The sequence below is a fragment of the Talpa occidentalis genome, unplaced genomic scaffold, assembly GCF_014898055.3.
Source record: "Talpa occidentalis isolate TD23 unplaced genomic scaffold, MPIMG_talOcc4v2.1 talOcc4.3, whole genome shotgun sequence".
NCBI classification, from domain to species: Eukaryota; Metazoa; Chordata; class Mammalia; order Eulipotyphla; family Talpidae; genus Talpa; species Talpa occidentalis.
This window is the reverse complement of record NW_023603184.1, coordinates 29,932,966-29,951,387: the sequence shown is the minus strand read 5'-3', so window position 1 is coordinate 29,951,387 and position 18,422 is coordinate 29,932,966. Positions and strand designations below refer to the sequence as shown.

Genomic DNA, 18,422 nt, shown 5'->3' with positions numbered 1-18,422 from the left:
TTGTTACTAGTAAGGTGATACTATTGATGTTCTTTGGACAGCTATAGAAAAGAGCCTATTTGTTTTTATGAACCCATTATTGTGGTATCTCTTAATGTTGAATTGTTCTTATGTTCGTAGGACATGGCATCACTTCATTGGAGTATATGTAGCAGACTGAAGAATTTTTATATGTAATAATTTCACCTTATAAGCTTTTTGTTTGTAAAATTGTGTTTATTTCCATTTTTTTTTTTTAAATAGAGGCATGTTTTATTTATTTGTTTGTTTGTTTGTTTGTTTTGGTTTATACATGCACTGGGTACAGTCAGAAGCGCGGGAGGGTGAGAGAATTCACCAGAGCCAGAGCGGGGAGCAGAGCAGGCAGAAGGACCGAAGTACACTGCTGAGGGGAGCAGCGGGCGGCAGGAGAGGTCTGCGTGCCATGTGGGACCCTCCTCCGGTGGCCGGGGAGCAGCCGGGGATCGAACCGGCGCTGCAGAGGCCGCGGGCAGCTTCACAACCCAGCGCTCAACCACTGCGCCACTGGGGAGGCCCTTCCATTTTTTTAATATACAAAACCTGTAATAAGATCATATTTGTCTTGTAGGATGCATTGTATAGCATGTTCATCTTTACATTCTGTGAATTTTAAATTTTATATTCTTAAAATCTGAATTTAGCATTGTTGTCATTAATTCCAGATATCATTTTGTTGATAGTTCTTAAGACAATTTTGTGGGCCTCCCGGGTGGCGCAGCGGTTGAGCGCTGGGGTGCGAAGCTGCCCGCAGCCTCTGCAGTGCCGGTTCGATCCCCGGCTGCCGGGGAGGATCCCACATGGCAGGACAGACTTCTCCTGCCGCGCCCACTGCTCCCCTCTGCAGTGTACTTCGGTCCTTCTGCCTGTTCTGCTCCCTGCTCTGGCTCTGGTGAATTCTCTCACCCTCCCGTGCTTCTGACTATACCCAGTGCTTGTATAAATAAATAAATAAAGACAATTTTGTGCATTTTATCTTATACTGATTTAGGTTTACTATTTCCTGAGAGATCAGCTTTGTGTGTGTTGTATATATATTTTTTAAAAAAAGTTGTTGTAGAAACAATATATTAGTGTCTCAAATTTATTATACAGGTGTGTATGAAAGTGTCTTATTTTTGTTAGAACCATTTCCTCTTTGAATAAATACATCCTCTCAACTTTTTTTTTTGAGTGTTACTGTATGCTATCACTCTGCTTCTAAATTTTTTTAGGGAATGTGAGATGATTAAGGCATCACTGCCCACTGACACCCATTTGGATTTTCTTGGGTGGTCCCCCTCACCCCTTACCTAGACCCACCTCTTAGTTGTCAGTGCTACCATCTAACAGATACTTGTGGTTCTCCTTAATCATTATGTTCTGTTTTCCTTTGGGTTTAATAGCTTTCTAAAAATCTTAGGATTTACTGCTATATTTTCTCTTAATGAGCACATTCAAAAATATGATTTTTACCTGTAAATACTGCATCAGTCATTTGATAGTTGAAATCTTTTGTTTTAATTTTCTGAACTTAATTTTTCCCTCACATTGAATTGTGCACTTCATTGATTTTTGTTATCCTGGCTTTATGGGGAGGGACCTGTTAGTTTTAGACATTTAAAGGAGGTGTATTTCTTTAGTGCACATCTAAGTGTTGAGCGGCCTAAAGCATTTGTAGTTTTGAGGTTCCTCTTTAAGAAAGAATACAGAATTATCTACACAGACGAATATTTGTTTAGAATGAGAAAGAAGGTGTCTGTAAAACTAAGGGGCCTCAAAGTTCTGTCTTCCTTTTGTGGTGAATCTGCCTGTGCCTTAAAGTGTAAAATTTGGTTCATGTATATTGAATCTTCATTAACTATGCATAATGTTTTTCTTTTAGTATTTATAATAGATTTTGCATTGATTCATGCTTTTTGTTGCTTAAATAATGCTGTTTCCATTACTATGTTTTGGCATTTCAAATCTCAAAATAACTCTTGCCAAATGAATTTTGTCTTATTTGCTATTGATGTATTATTCATCCTTGCTTTCCTATGTTGACTAAATTTGATGCCTTTTTTTGCTCATCCTTTCATTGCTGTTAGCCTTATGTTTTTTGAGGACTGTGGTGTTACATTTTATTTGAAAAGAAATCCTGTTGAGCCTCTTTTCTATTATCATGACTATTTTGGTCTCAGTTGGCCTGTGTATTTTTTTCTCTATACTTTTTTTTTTCTTGAGATTTATTTCTATTTATGCATACAAGAAGTGGGGTATGGACCAGAGGTGCAGGGGTGAGAGGATTCACTAGAGACGGAGTGGGGAGCAGAACAAGCAGATCTACTGAAATGCATTGTTGAGGGGAGCATTGGGCGAGACAGGAGAGGTTTGCTGTGCCCTGTGGGTTAGCTCCTTGGGCAGGATCGAACTCATGCCTGGCTGTGACTGGCAGTAGCTTGATAGTGTTCAGACTTTAACCCCTGCACCACCAAGGAGGTCCCCTGTACATTTCTCTTTGAACTATGTTTATTCCTTTATCTTACAGTGACTTTTATCACTCAACATCTGTTTTCATTACCTGCCATGTGGTGGAGAGTAAATAAAAAGTTTTCATCCATGAATTTTTTTCCCGAGTTGTGGTTGTGGTTATGAAGTATATATTGAATTTATGAAGAGTTGGTTAGAAAACATCAAAATTATGTACCACACAGTTATCTTTTCCCCTAAAGCAGTTAGGGATTCATTAAGTAGGGGAGAATCTATGTTGTTTGGGTTATATTGCACAAATTTATAGTCATAGTTGTAGTAGCAATTTTAGTGACTATTTGAGTTTAGCATGAAATCAAGAGAGAATTAATAGGATAATCAGTTCTTCGCTGGGACTAAAATTTTAATCCCACATCCTCTGGGATATGTGTGTGTGTGTGTGTGTGTGTGTGTGTGTGTGTGTGTTCCTGTTCTCTCAAGCAAAACAACCTTAGCTTAGTGTGTGTGTGTGTGTGTGTGTGTGTGTGTATGTGCCTGTCCTCTCAAGCAAAACAAACTTAGCTTAGTTTATTAGTGCAAATTAACAGATAGTTTTTCAAGGGGATTTGTTCTCAATTGTGAAACAACTTCTGGGCCTTGTTTCTGATTTGGAAGAGATGGTACAAAAAGTGGAGAGCTGGAATGTGGTGGGGAATAAAGGACTTTCATATCTGTAATTTTCCCCTACTCCCCAAAAAGGACAGGTATGTGAGTACTGATAAAATTGCTTCTGAAGGTATCATAACACTGCTTATGTTTTTTGGTATAATGGCAAATTGTATTTATTCTTTAAGCATTCAGAAAGGCCGTGAAACTGATGCCCACCAAACCCCCTCTGCTAGTTGAATAAATTTGGTAGATAGAATGAGATTTTTTTTCTCTCCTCTTAACACTAAAAAAGACAACTTCCTTTATTTTGCATTTTTGGGTGGTGGTTATATAGCACTTGTTTTGAGGTTTGACCACTCTCTTGAGCTATTTTTATTTTTACATGTAGTACACTCAGTGGTATTTTAACTATATAATATCTTCCATAAAACTCATGCATGCATATTTTGTATTAAAACACCAGTGTTTTGACTTAATTGGTTTGTGATTTCTGCTTCATCTGAATTGTTTCTTTTTATTAAAAATGAATGTCTGGCTTTCCACAGCTAAACTAAAATAGCAAAATCATACTCTTAATAGATTTGCAATGCTTGTTTTCTCTCTTTAACATGTAAATGATTTAAGATAAGACGTGAATTTCAATTGCTTCATTGCTTAGTGTCCCCGCCCTCATGCAGTCACACCCCAATAGAACACTCACAAACATTTTACTCTTACTGGAAACTGTGTCCTTAATTGAATTGAAATTCCAGATTTTGTCATGTCAGCTGGCATAAAAGATAGAGGAGAAATTTTACCCCTTAAAATTGTTTTTACCATTTATTAGCTTTCCATGGTCTTATTAAACAAATGTTAGCATTTGTGAAGCTTGATAATTTTGTTGTATATTTAGTCTTTTCCAAAACTATTTAAAAGCAGTGGACAGTGTTTGTAAGTATCATTATCACAACAAATGGTGTAGTTGAATTTAATTTGATATGTGTTGTAACTTTTTTAAAAATAAAACTTAAGCATCATGTAAAACAGTTAACAACTGCATACTTCCTGGCACAGAAATTCAACATACAAAATGCTAAAAATGATAGCTGGGTTTTGGAAACTATAACATTCTAGCTACTTTTAATTTTAAGCTGTCACTTTTGGTTTTATGAAAAAAAAAAAAAGCCATATGCCTTGAGATTTTCATATTTGTAACATATTCATAGTCTATTGAAGCCTTTGCTACTATTTTTTAGTTTGCAAAATGTGGGATAATGAGATAATTTTTAGTTCTATTCAAGGAAAGAAAACTAGATTCTGTTGAAAAGATACTAATATATATCAATAATGTTTCCCTGGATGATTTGTGTAATATTCCCAGACAGAAGTCTTAAATTTGAGGAGGCAAGTGAGAGCAATCTAGTGAGATTTTGAATTCCATCCTCCCTCAAAATGGGATCAGTTGCTCTCTTTTCTCAACCTCACTCCATCCCATAATTTAACAGCGGTATTTATGTAGAAATTACCATTTTGCAAACCAAATAGATGCTTTATTGGGAGAAGAGACCCCCATATAACAGCACACAAAAAGACTTCTGTACATTAAAAAAAAGTAATATCTGTTTCAGGAAACCTAAAAATGTTGCCAAGGTTTACATAGAAGACTTAAGTCAATAGAAAAATACAAAGTATTCTTAGATGTGAAGGTTCAAGTTCTCTATCAATTTGAAAAGTTTTTCTAGAAAGTTAACTCCATTCTATAATAAAAACATGAAATGATTTAGTTAACCTCCACCGGAGTGTTATTTTTTTTTTGTTATTTTTTTTGAGTCAAATATTAGTGTAAGCTTACTTTTAGATATGTTAGAAAGCTCAGAGAAATCAAGTAACCTGTCCAAGGTGAAAAAGGTAGGAAGTGGCTGCAGTAAGACTTTATAACAAGGTGAGTTTGAGGGCTTTGATGTAATAATAGCTTATATTCAGTAAGCATTTACATTATGAAGCCTCACTTGTCCAGACAAAGTATTGTTTTCTTAGAACAGCATTTACGTATTTTTAGAAAATCAAAATTTGTGAACTTTTGTAGGGAGGTGTGAGATAATACATGTGATAAATATAGAAGTATGAACCCTTTATAATCCCACAATTTCAACTTTTCTACACATAGAAGAAGTGGTCCCAGCAAATGTTTATTGATGGGTCTGTCCTTTATGATCTGCTATTCTGTTTCTTTTGTATATAAATTCATATATGTGTGTGTGTTTTTTTTTTTTAAGATTTATTTATTTATTTACAAGCACTGGGTACAGTCAGAAGCACGGGAGGGTGAGAGAATTCACCAGAGCCAGAGCAGGGAACAGAACAGGCAGACTGACGAAGTACACTGCTGAGGGGAGCAGCGGGCGGCAGGAGAGGTCTGTCGCGCCATGTGGGACCCTCGCTGGTGGCCTGGGATCGAACTGGTGCTGCAGAGGCTGCGGGCAGCTTCGCAGCCCAGCGCTCAACTGCTGCGCCACTAGGGGAGGCCCTGGATTTGTTTTTTTATGTCTTGTATTTTGTTCCATTAGTTTTTGTCCCCCTATTCCTGTGTTAATTTCACTTTATCTTAATTTTTTAAAAGATTTATTTATGCATACAAGAACTAGGGTATAGGTCAGAGGTGCACGGGTGAGAGGATTCACCAGGGACAGAGTGGGGAGCAGAACAGGCAGACTGACTGAAGTACACTGCTGAGGGGAGCAGCGGGTGAGACAGGAGAGGTCTGCTGCGCCATGTGGGTTAGCTCCCTGGCCGGGGATCTAGCTCATGTCACAATTGCTGGCCATAGCTTGGTACCTCTGGAACTGTAACCCATGTGCCACCAGGGAGGCCACTCACTTTATCTTAATTTCATATAAATGGAGAAGTTTCACTCATGGGTTCATTTAATAAAAAAATTCATTGAATAGATAGTTATTGGACAATGTCTATGTTCCAGGTCCTTTGAAAGTGCTAGGAAAATAGCACTTTGAACAAAACAAAAATTTCATGGAGTTTATTCTAGTAAAGATTTGTTTTGGTATTTATCTTGCTGATAAGTTTTATTTTTTATTTTTTATTTTTTAAAGATTTATTTATTTATTTATACATACAAGCACTGGGTACAGTCAGAAGCATGGGAGAGTGAGAGAATTCACCAGAGCCAGAGCGGGGAGCAGAGCAGGCAGACTGATGAAGAATACACTGCTGAGGGGAGCAGTGGGTGGCAGGAGAGGTCCGCGCGCCATGTGGGACCCTCCTCCAGTGGCCGGGGAGCAGCCGGGGATCGAACCGGTGCTGCAGAGGCCGTGGGCAGCTTCGCAACCCAGCGCTGAACTGCTGCGCCACTGGGGAGGCCCTCTTGCTGATAAGTTTTAGAACAGCGTGCCAAGTTCTATGAAAAACCTGATAGCTTTTTAATTTTAAATGGTATCAGATAAAGGAAAATTAACATTAGCAATTCTGTTCATGAACATAGAATGCTTCTCCAGTCATATTATCCCCCCTCCTTTTTTTTTTGGGCTTTATTTTAATGGTATAGTTTCTTTCCATAAAGGTCTAGAATATATTTTAGGAAATTGACTTTTAGCCCTTTGCACTCCGCTGTCCCCTCTCAGGGGACATTGCAATTTTTTAGTGATTACGGGGAATTGAGTTATTTCAACGCAACTTTTTGAGACATGCATGTTTCCCTGAAGTTTTATCTTGAAATGGCACAAGAAATTAAATCAAAATATCGTAAAATTACTAAGATATATACAAGAAATGTCAGCGGGTTTTGTGTCGGACGAGAACGTGAGATGCGTGCTCACGACAGTCTGAGCACTTCGCGACGCCACTTGAAAAGAGTGATAAGGGGAGTTTGTAGAAGAAAGGTCGGTTTTTGAACATAGCGCGCACTGTGTAGTGAGATATATAATTACAAATAAACAAGTCTACATCTGGAGGAAAAGATTTTCAAAGCTGAGCTCATTTTGGTTTGAAGCTTCGAGCAGTGCACATAGATCTAACGAGGAGAAAATCGGAAAAGTGATTCTTTTCTTAGTGAATAAATTGTTTGGTGAAAACTATTTTGGTAAATATCATCTTGTCAGTTAGTAATAACAACTAGAAATTTTCAACCCATGCATTTATTCATATTTTTTATTAGAACAATGGCAAAGCGTCCAACCACGAATGAGTCTCATGACACAAGTAGTAGTGAAGATGAGCTCCAGATAGACCTCTATACAGACATGTCAAACATGCACTAATCAGCCTGCAATGCATATTGGGGAGTGTTACAAAACTTATCATACTGTACAAAATTATAAACAATAAAATACTGTTTTTTTTTGCAAATATACATTCCTCGATGTCACCCAATTCATATAAGTCCAATATCATTATAATACGTTACTTGGTTCCAAAATTATACTAAATAATGCGAGGGTCTGTAAATGCACGTTTCCGCCGCAAAGTAGCGTCGAGTACCTGGTAGCCAGTGTCCAGAATGGTTCGGAGTGCAAAGGGCTAGTTATGTTGTACATTTGTTACTGGTATTGCAAATGTTATATTTTATTTGACTTAAGTTTTCTAATGATTTATATACAGAAATGACAATTTTTCTTTCTTTGTTTTCTTTTGTGGCTGAGGATTATGTAGGTTTTTTTTTTTTTAAGATTTATTTATTTATGCATGTAACTGCTGGGGTACAGGCCAGAGATATGGTGGGTGAGAGGATTCACCAGAGACAGAGTGGGGAACAGAACAAGCAGACTGACTGAAATACACTGCTGAGGGGAGCAGCGGGCGAGTCAGGAGAGGTCTGCTGCGCCATGTGGGTATCTCCCTGGCTGGGGATCGAACTTGTGCTACAGATGTTATGTATGGCTTCATAGACTGTGTTTTAACCCCTTGTGCCATCAGGGACGCCCCAATCACTGGAAGTGTGGTAGCATTGACTTTTACAAGTTCTGGACCTGCTTGTTTGTGTATGTGTGGCAGAGTTCTTTTGTTTCTTATTCTCTTTCTCTCTCTTACTGATCCAAAAACTGCAGGCTTTCTAATTATTGTATCCCCAAAAAAGGGTGAGTGCAAACAAGAATAGGGAGCACTCATTGATAGGAAAACACAGAAAAGGCAGAACCTCATGAATAAGTCAGAATTTCAATTAGAGACTAAACTTCAGGCCAGCAACAAACCAGGGGACGGTGTGGAAAATAGCTAAATTTAATGCCTTTTTCTTTTTAAGATTTATTTATTTATGCATATGTAGGCCAGAGGTGCAGGTGTGTGTGTGAGAGAGGATTCACCAGAAGCAGTGGGGAGCAGAATAGGTGGATTGACTGAAATACACTTCTGAGGGGAGCAGCCTGGGAGACAAGAGAGGTCAGCTGTGCCATGTGGGTCAGCTTCCTGCCTGGGGATTGAACTTGTGCTGCAGTGCCTTGGAACAGCTTCATAGTGCTGAAATTTAACCCCTTGGGCCATCAGGGAGGTCCTAAACCTAACTTATTAAGGATGCTCTAACAAGGATGAAGTGGTCGTAGGTGGGATAAAGAGGTAGACAGCTCCTTGCTCTCCTTACTCCCACTCACTCCTGAATGAGCAAACAAATATGCAATAAGGAAATACCAGACACAGCAGAAATAACAGCAGGTTTACTCACAGTGCACACTCTGTACGGGGACTTAAGATTTTTTTTTTAGATTTATTTATTTATTTATTTATACAAGCACTGGGTACAGTCAGAAGCGCGGGAGGGTGAGAGAATTCACCAGAGCCAGAGCGGGGAGCAGAGCAGGCAGAAGGACCGAAGTACACTGCTGAGGGGAGCAGCGGGCGTCAGGAGAGGTCTGCGCGCTATGTGGGACCCTCCTCCAGTGGCCGGGGAACAGCTGGGAATTGAACCGGCACCGTAGAGGCTGTGGGCAGCTTTGCAACCCAGTGCTCAAGCGCTGCTCCACCGGGGAGGCCCAACTTAAGATATTTTGATAGCTTTTTTTTTTTTTTTTTTAAAGATTTATGCATACAAGAACTGAGGTACAGGCCAGAGGTGCAGGGGGTGAGAGGATTCACCAGAGACAGGGCGGGGCGCAGAACAGGCAGACTGACTGAAATACACTGCTGAGGGGAGCAGCGGGTGAGTCAGGAGAGGTCTGCTGCGCCATGTGGGTCACCTCCCTGGCTGGGGATTGAACTTGTGCTGCAGAGTCTGTGGTTAGCTTCATAGGTTACGTCTTAACCCCTTGTGCCACCAGGGAGGCTCTGTTTTGATAGTTTTTGATTATTCTTCAGCATTTAAGTATAAAAAATGAGGGACTTTACTGCCACCTGTGTAGTGTCCCCAGGCCAATTCCACTACCCTTCCATGAAGGGAAATTTATTAAGAAAATCTAAAATTGCTGCTAAAATTTGTCATGCTACTAGTGGAAGGAAAAACAGTGTTGACATTTTCCAAAATTTTTAAAGTACTGATGTACATTTACTTTTTTACAACTTTTCTTTTATCATTGAATTGCTTAAGATACTAAATGTAAGTTCAACTCAACTTTTCAAAGCTTTCCCATATCTGATAGCATATGTCTTATCATGACTGATTGTCAAGATCTTTAAAAGTGAATTTTGAAATTATTATTTTTACCAATCCATGCTATTTTAATCAAACAGTGTATTTAGTGCCTTTCAGGAAAGATCTTTCCCTGTGCTTTTCTATTAAGCCATTCTTAATATTTTTCTATGACTTTTCTTGAAAGCAAGAAAAAAATGACTTAGCTGTGGGCTAATTGAAATTTAGCTTTGTAGGCTAAGTGGTAATACATTTCTATAGGAGAAAATTCCTACTGTTTTTATTTTGTTTGTGGATTGCAATGAGCTAAATGAGCAAATTAGTAAATGAGTTGCTTAGAAATCCATTTGAAACTTTTGACTTCATTCTTTACAGCCTGTATGTTAGTCGACTTCTGACTTTTGATATCGAGACTGTGTGACTCTTGACAAACATGCAGTCATTCTAGGTATGTTGCTACTTAAGAAAATGACTGAAAAAAAGCTGTTAGAACATGGGAAAAAAGATCTTGCTCTCTTGTGGTTTTACAGGGTGCCAGAGGTTTGGTTGCTTGTATGTTTCACTGAATTGCCTTCTGTTCAATGAATAGGATCACCACGGTGCTTCTCAACTTTGCAGACTCACTGCAAAGGAAATAGCAGAGGTAAAAAATGACCTTGAATGTGGCTTTTTTGGTGGGATGGGTGGGTGGGCAGTGCTACAACTAAATAAACACTTTGAATTATGCAGAAATAACTTTATTTAACTCATCTCTATTTTCTTCTCACACTGACTCTCTTTTGGCTATCATTCCTTATTCTCTAAACATTTTTATGATGATTAGTTCATTGTAAATATGTAACAGTTACAATTGAGTTAAGTATTTCTTATAATCATATTTTATTTTCATTTCTCTAGTAAGCTTTCTTTTTCTATATTTGGGCTGACAGCTAACTTATTGTGAGTGTCTGAAGAGAGATCTGGGCTCACAGTGTGAGTTGAGTGGAACTAACCTCCTTTATAAACTTGCCATGTTGGATTCTTTCATATCTGTTTTGCTAGTTTATACTGCAAAATTCTGTTGTGTTGATTACACAATTATTTTGTACTTGAAAAAATGTGACTGATATTTGTATCTCTCTACCATACCTCTTTTTGAGTAGCATCTCTTTTATCACGTGAGTATTGGATAAGAGATGTTTTGACAATATTTTAAAGAGGAAGAAGGAGAGACCTTTATGGCAAGCTTGTAGTTATTTGTATTCTGGAAGGCAGAGGGAGTCTGGGTAGTTTATATCTGTTGATTGTCATGCAGGTTATGCTCACATACTTGGGAGAAACTTTTTTGCCTGCCTGCCAGTTTGAGATTATTAGCATGTGTCATGATTGATTGAGGGGAGAAGATATGAAAAGATCTGTACAAATATAGAGAAATGGAGGCAATACTACATTTATTTTGTTTTCTGAAGGTAGCTCTCTGTAATAGTGTGGTTTGGGCACAGAATCAAGCCAGTCTACTTGGAAGAAATCTTCATTCCAGTGTGACTTAATCTCTTACTTCTCCCTTTATTTACCTGTAAAATGGATACATTAAGCGTACCTATCTATCTTTGAGTTTTCAGTTAATACATGTAAAGCACTCAGCACATACTCAGTTAATAAATGTAAAGCACTTGGCACATAGTAAACTGTAGATGTGGTGCCGTGTCAGCACATATGATTCAAGGTATATAGAGATTTGTTTCCATTGAGGAGTTTGAAGTGTAAAACTGAATTTTTCTAAAAGTGTGATTTATAATTACTTTTGTGTAGCTCCAAAAATGGGAACTGAAATGATAAAATGCCTGTGTTTGGGTTGTCCCTACTGTATGCTTTCTCAGGAAACATTTCTTCTGGCTTCTCTGCTCCAGGTTGGAGAGAGCACGGTAGGGAACCTTGTCCTGGGAGCCTGTTGAGGCACCTACCAAACCGGTGACAGTTCATCTCTTGGACACTCTGATGTTAAAAGAAGTCAGTGTAGGGAGGGCCTCCCCTGGTGGCGCAGAGGTTGAGCGCTGGGCTGCGAAGCTGCCCGCAGCCTCTGCAGCGCCGGTTCAATCCCCATCGTGCGCAGACCTCTCCTGCCGCCTGCTGCTCCCCTCAGCAGTGTACTTTGGTCCTTCTGCCTGCTCTGCTCTCCGCTCTGGCTCTGGTGAATTCTCTCACCCTCCCGCTCTTCTGATTGTACCCAGCGCTTGTATAAATAAATAAATAAATCTTAAAAAAAAAAAAAAGTCAGTGTACATGTTCACTGGGAGTTATTAGGATAGTAATACATTCATTCAGCAAATATTTCTCTAGGTTTTATGTGCATGACCTTGTGGAGTTTGCAGTGACAGGGGTTTCCTGCTCTAAGAAGAGTTTTAGTTCCAACTGAAGGGAAAAATATAATGAAATATTTTTCTTGCTCTTTCTGCTGTTTCTGAAAATGACCCAGTTATCCTTTAGAAATATAGTATATGATAGTTCCCTTGTACATTCTAAAGATTGCTATGATTTGTCTTGTAGAAGAAGGTCAAAAGGAAAATTTCAGTTTTCTCATCTTCTGTCCCTTGTTGAGAAAAGGAAATTTTTATAAATTTTTAGAAGTAAAGAAATTAACCTGTGTATTTTGTTTGAAATGTCAATGAATTTACATTGGCTTAAAATTTAAACATTTTCAGCATCTATAAAATCTCTACATTTGTAAATAAATGTGTTCCTGGCAAGGTGTATAAATTTTGAATTCTATTTTTCTAGCTACATAGAGGATTAAGAATCCGTGTAACTGCTCACTGCCTTTGTCCTCACCAGTCACCTATGAAAATAGCAATGTCAAGAGGAGATAGAGCACCTGCGCTCCCATAGTGGTGCCTTATATTAAACTTCCTGTAGCACTTGTCATTCAAAAGCTATAGTGCCTTTTTCATTTTAAGACATACATTTAAAATTTTCTTATTTTTGTATCTTGTAATTAGAATGTGCCTTCTAATTGGCATCCTAGAGTCAACAAAAGATGGTGGTATTTGTTTTTTCTTCTTGCCTTCTACTTGACAAGGAGTAGACTCTTTGAGAGCAGAAACCCCTTGATATTTGTTTTGTTATCTCTAATCTTTGATTGGCAGTTAAAACTGCTTTTGATTAATTACAGTGCAGCAATTTTTAGCATAATTTCTATAAATGCTAGTTGAAATAAGAGCTTCATCAGAACATAATTACAAGGACAGTCATACAAAGGAGGGCCTGGTAAATGCTGATAAGTAGTTTAGTGCTACTTCACTTTCCCCTCCTTGAGAACCCTTGTCTTTTTTTTTTTTTTTTGCCTGATTCTTTTGCTTTGTGTTGTTCCATACCTCACTGACAAAGGGTTGCATACACTTCATGTAAATTAGTTGCTTTTAGCAGATGTCAGTGAAGTGAAAGAGTAAGAGTGTTATAGTTTCAGTTATGATATATTATTATTTTTTGAGCATCCTTTGGATATTGCATGGACCGCAGTCACTTTATAGTATGTGAATGAGGAAATGTTTAAGGACATGATGCATCCTGGTGGAAGAAAGGCACAACTTACTGTTCAACACTTTGCTGTAGAAGAATCCTTCTGAAATTTTTTATTATTAGCTTAAAATTATCTTACTTTTAAATAACTCTGTGTTTGTGGGATTTTACCATTTTGTGGATCTAGTTGCTTTCTTCCAGTTAAATTTTTACATGTGGATGATTAGAAAAGTGTTAAAGAGAACCTTATTTAGTATTTTCAGGTTTCCCCTGCTATCTGGAAAGTAGACTACTTGGTATGATTTGAGATATATATATATATTTTTTTTTACTTTTTAAAATTTTTTTATATTTTTTACATCATTTTTCATTTTTTGCACAATGATTTGATATTTTTTGGGTTTGGGTACAGTCAAAAAATTTTCCCACGTAAATTAATGGTAATAATATTCCCAGGTGGCCCAAATAATAGTTAACCAAGTCATATCAAATAGGAACATTCTACTTTCAGATACCAGGGGAAACCTGTTTCTGGAAATGACTGCTGTGTAAAGGTTTTAATAGACTTAATTTTTTAAAGAAGAAGTTTTGATATACAGAAAAATTGAGAAAATAAAACAGGAAATTTCCATGTAAGCATCTACCATTTACTCTACTATAAGTATCATATATTGTGTTATATTTCCTACAAATATGAACCAGTATTGATATTATTAACTAAAGTCCATACTTCATTCACGTTTCCATAGATTTCACCTAATGTGTTTTTGTTTTCATCCCAGGATCCCATCAGGATACCACAGCACCATTTATAGTCATGTCTTCTTAGGCCCCCTTTGACTTATTTTCCTTGTTTTTGGTGACCTGTCCATTTTGAGACATACCTGTCAGATGTTTTGTAGAATGCTTCTTTTGAAATCTGTCTGATGTTCTTCTCTTGACTGGATTGTTATGGGTTTTGGGAGGAAGACTACAGAGGTCTAGGACCATCATCCTCAAGTCACATCAAGGGCTGTTATCAATACATTTTATAACTGTTAGTGTTGACCCTGATCATCTGACTGAGGTAGTGTTTGTTTGATTTCTCCACTGTAAAGTTAGCCCCACCCTGCCAGCCAGTGTATTCTTTGGAAGGAAGTTATTATGTACCATCCACACTTAAGGAGTGAGAATGCTGTGTAATTTTGAATAAACATACTTAACTGGCAGTACAGTTTAAAAATGTACCTGGAGTTAGTGCAATTTTTGTTTTTAACAAGAATACCACTATTTAAATAAACATTAAGAAATGTGCATTAAGAAATGTGCCAGCTTTCAAAGGTTTGGTTTGGTGAAAATATTCAAGCTTTTCCTCATTTTGTGTTTCAGCATTGACTCTTGAATGACAACTGTTAGTGTTACTTTTTATCTAGTTTTTGTGCTATTTGATCCTGATTTTTGAGAAATTATAAATGAAAGGGAATTGTGGGAGAACATTACTCACAAGGTCTTGAATAAACTTTTAATATTTTGAACTTCTTCTATTGCTTTTTTTCATTAAAAAATATTGTTTCTAAAATTGAGGTCTTCGTTGATATGTAAATTATGATTAGAGACCAGAACAGCTCAGGACCCAAAATGATCAAGGGAAAGCACCTTGTCGGAAAACCCCCATGACAGTAAACCTCTCCTTGTAGTTCCCAGTTGTGTTTCAATTATAAGGCTTATGTTAAAATTAGATCAGAATTTCCACTGTAGACTCTCAATTTCATAGCTGTGTAGCTGCCATGTCTACTAGATTGTAAACAAAGGGCTTTAATGATGGGCCTTATTTGAACAATTTAAGAAAGGATTATTCAGTTTGCAGGGTAAAAAAAATACATGTCTAGTTTCACATTCTTCATTGAGAAATTTTGCAGACATCGGTTGTAAAGGCGATCTTAAAATTTTTTTCTTAGGATTTTTTTTTTAAAGATTTATTTATTTATGTCCACAAAAGCTGGGGTATAGGCCAGAGATGCGGGGTGGGGTGGGTGGTGAGAGGATTTACCAGAGACAGTAGGGGAACAGTACAGGCAGATTGACTGAAGTACACTGCTGAGGGGCACAGCGGGTGAGACAGGAGAGGTCTGCTTCACCATGTGGGTTGCTCCCTGGCTGGCCGGGGATCGAACTGGTGCTGCAGAGACTGTGGATTGCTTCATAGTGCGGTGCTTAACCCCTTGCACCACCAGGGAGGACCTCTTATGATTTTCTAAATTTTTTACAGTGAGGCTATTTTGGAATAAAAACTGAATTAAAATAATAAAATTTAACTTATTAAAGCCTTGCAAATTAATATTTTTAAAAATCTGATTATGTGGACTGCTCTCACAAAACTACTAGAACCTCAGAACCATTGAACTACATTTACCCCCTTTTTCTTTATGTGTTTTTATTGACTAACAGTCTCTAGTTTAGAGAAAGGAAACACTAATTTCATATATCTATGTATGTGTCATTTCAATAAATTGTGTTGCCCAAACTGTGAAGATCGATCAGTATTTCAGTTTCAATAGCTTGTATGTTAAAAAAACAAATTCTGTTTTGTCATCCAGTCTTCTTGAATTTATAAAGTACATAGAGGGACTAATTAGGAGAAATAAGGATGTAAGTTTTTATAGGTGAGTGTAAATGTTTTCTCAGTTTCAGTCAGCTATAACAAATTGCCACAAACTTAATATAAAAGAAATTTATTTTCTCACAGTTCTGGAGAACTCTGAAAACTGAGTTGCTTGACAGGGTTGGTTCCCTTTGGAGACTCTGAAGGTGAATTAATTCCATGCCTTTCCCAACTTCTGGTGATCCTCAGGAGTCCTTGGCTTGTGGAATTATACCTCCAGTCTGTTCCACCTTCACAAGGCCTTCTCCTGTGGGTCTTTGCTGTGTTTGTCTATTCTCAAATCTTCCACCCTTTCTCTTATAAAGATCACAGTCAATCACATTTAAGTCCAGTATGATCTGGTGTGGAGATCAAAAAAGGTCACATTCACAGACTTGAGGCTAGGAACTAGACATATCTTTTCAATTCCACAGTTTCAACCCACCACGTACGCTGATAAACTCTTTCCTGAGTTTGCTAATAAGCACTGTAAAAGTATGTTTATTAAGTGAATTACTAGTTGTAGAATCTACCTTGTGCCTTAATTGTGATTCAGAATTTAGTTGCTTATTTATTTTTATGTGGCTTGCAATTGATGTGGCATTCTTTTACTGTGAAATTAGGCTGTACACATATAGACAAGCTATAATTTGTGACCTTAAATGGTCAAAGTCTTAAATTCTATGAATATATGCCATTTAGCTCTTGACTTTTTAAACCTACATTCTTGGGTAATTTTGTAAGATGAGTGTTTATCCACTTAAAAGAGTTTAAATTTATCCAGTGACCGAGTCTGATTTAAATTTGTGTGCCACAAGGAGGGATTTTATAGAAATTACTGAGAATTGCTTGATGGATAAATGAGGTTAAATAATCAGAAGACGTATGGTCTTTGGTGTGAATAGACAGAACCACTTTCTGAGAAGTGTTGGCCCAACCTCCGGGGCTTGTGGCTTGGAGAGAACCTCTGATGAGAGCATTCTCTCCTTTTTTCCCCATTTTGCGATGAGGCATTGAGCAATTCAGTTGCTATTATTAGGATAAAATAATATTGATACAGGTTTACTAAAGCTGTTTTTTAAATTTTATTGTGCTGTATGGGTCCATAGCGGTAATATTTGACTAAGTAATTTTTCAAAACAAGATCTTCCCCACCCCCATTCTCTATATACATTAGTTGTTTTGTTTTTTTATAGTACTTATCTAAAAACTTTTCATTTTTATTCTGTTTGTTTATATATTATCTGCTCTACTAAAATGTAAGCACTACAAGTGCAATAACCACATCAGTTTTATTCTTGTTCAGGACTATATTCTAGGTCCTAAGTTGTAAATACGCAACAAATATTTGCTGAGTGGGTGAATTTATTACATCATGGACACTCTTGAAATTCATACATATAGACTTACCTCATTCCCTTTAACAGCTGTTTACTATTCTATAATGGATATAATTCATTTAGCTGTCCCCTGTTATGGACATTTAGGTTATTAATAGTTTTTCACAATAACAAACAAAACTGCCTGAACATCCTGTTTGTGTATATGTCTATATCTGTCTTTGGTAGTTTACAATGTGAATTTCCTTCATTTAGGACTACATTCGATGAAACAAACACATTAAAAAAAATATATTTACTGAAATTATTTTCAAATGTAGTTGGCCTACATTTTCCTAAATACATTTAAAATGCTCTATTCCCCTCCTCCTGGAATCGGTGGAGATCTTTAGTTACAAAATCTGAGAGTATTGGAAGTGGTGTGTATATATATGGTACACATTGCTTTGATTGTCTCTGGGGCAGAGATGTTGGCTAATCCCTTTGAAAGGAAGCATCAGAACTCTCCTATCCACTGCATACCAAGACTGAGAAGGATAGCATAATGTAAGATTAGAACATTGAGCTCTCCAGTGGTTTTCATTTCTTTAAGAATTAAATCCAAATACCTTGCCACGCAGGAACTCATTTACCACTCTTTATTATTTATCCTGTTGTAGCTACCCTGACCTCCTTGCTGCTGTTCCTCAAGCTTGTTACACACACCCTCTCTCTGCTGCTTTCAGTGTTCTCTCTACATGTTGATCTTCCCTTAGCAGCATGGCTTACCCCTCACCTGATCTAGAATTTCCCCTTCAAATGTCACTTCACTCTGGTGAAGCCTTCTCTGACCATCTTATGCAACATCACATTCTCCCTTCTCTCTCTCACTCTCAACCTTTTCATTTTTCTTCAGTGTTCACATCACCTCTGATAGAGTATGTTTATGTACTTGAGAGTCATCCCTTCAAAAAGTGGCCAGCCCTTTGAGAGCAGGGGTTTCAGCCTCAGTTCAGACGTGTGTTGCTGCCCAGTGAGCATGTGTAGGTAAGTGGGTTAGTGACTGAACACAAGGAGTATTCCTGTGGAATATTTGAAAGTTTAGTAGGATTTGAGCTCTGAAAACTACCACATGCCTCCCTCCTTTACTCCTAGTTTTAATCCCACAGGCCATTCTCTCCTTCAGAAGAGAGAAGTGAAATGGGATTTAGGATATTTACAGGGAGCACTGGGGGGATGAAAAAGGAAGTAGCTGCTTAGGCTCTGGGAGCAAAAGTTCAAGCTAGAAGTGTGAAGAGAACCAATCTTCAAATGCCGATTTTGA

General features: G+C 37.6%; 1 protein-coding gene across 3 annotated transcripts in view; it reads left to right on the top strand.

The window, feature by feature from the left end:
* The window catches only part of RRAS2 (RAS related 2), a 75,066-nt gene that overhangs the window by 24,693 nt on the left and 31,951 nt on the right, over window positions 1–18,422 (top strand). Inside the window, exon 1 of one of the 3 annotated variants that reach the window (XM_054699389.1) lies at window positions 10,287–10,307. The exons of the other annotated variants lie outside the window; for them this stretch is intronic. The gene's annotated coding sequence lies outside the window, so the exon portion shown is untranslated. Of the gene's footprint in view, window positions 1–10,286; window positions 10,308–18,422 lie in introns of those variants that run through there. 3 annotated transcript variants of the gene reach the window in all.